Source organism: Vombatus ursinus, unplaced genomic scaffold, assembly GCF_900497805.2.
Source record: "Vombatus ursinus unplaced genomic scaffold, bare-nosed wombat genome assembly UNPS02014909.1, whole genome shotgun sequence".
Lineage (NCBI taxonomy): Eukaryota > Metazoa > Chordata > Mammalia > Diprotodontia > Vombatidae > Vombatus > Vombatus ursinus.
Window position 1 is genome coordinate 7,147,826 of NW_020954687.1, and position 1,040 is coordinate 7,148,865.

Here is a 1,040-nt window from a genome sequence, read left to right on the forward strand (position 1 = left end):
TCTATCTATCTATCTATCTATCTATCTATCTATCTATCTATCTATCTATCTATCTATTTACATACACATAATTTTTTCCCTCCAACTACCCTAACACTGACAGAGGTCTCATGAGTTACAAATATCATCTTTCCATGCAGGAATGTAAACAGTTCAACCTTAATAAGTCTCTTATGATTTCCCTTTCCTGTTTACCTCTTCATGTTTCACTTGAATCTTGCATTTGAAGGTCAAATTTTCTATTCAGCTCTGGTCTTTTCCACAGCTATGCTTGAAAGTCCCCTATTTCACTGAATGACCATTTTTTACCCTGCAGGATTACACTCAGTTTTGCTGGGTAGGTAATTCTAGGTTGTAGTCCTAACTCCTTTGCCCTCCGGAATATGATACTCCATGCCCTCCGGACCCTTAATGTAGAGGCTGTTAAATCTTGTGTTATCCTGACTGTGTTTCCACAATACTTGAATTGTTTCCATCTGGCTGCTTGCAATATCTTCTCCTTGACCTGGGAATTCTGGAATTTGGCTACAATATTCCTAGGAGTTTTCCTTTGGGTATCTCTTTCAGGAGGTGATCAGTGGATTCTTTCCGTTTCTATTTTGCCCTCTGGTTCTAAAATATCAGGGCAGTTTTCCTTGATAATTTCTTGAAAGATGATGTCTAGCCTCTTTTTTTGATCATGGCTTTCAGATAGTCCAATAATTTTTGAGTTCTCTGTCTTGGATCTATTTTCCAGGTCAGTTGTTTTTCCAATGAGATATTCCATATTCTCTTCTATTTTTTCATTCTTTTGGTTTCATTTTACAATGTCTTGATTTCTCATAAAGTCACTAGCTTCCAATTGCTCCATTCTAATTTTTAAGGAAGTATTTTCTTCAGTGAGCTTTTGAACTTCCTTTTCCATTCGGCCAATTTTGCTTTTTAAGGCAGTCTCCTCATTTTTTGGACCTCTTTTGCCATTTGGGTTAGGCTATTTTTTAAGGTGTTATTTTCTTCAGTATTTTTTTGGGTCTCCTTTATGTATGTAATTAGGTTCCTCC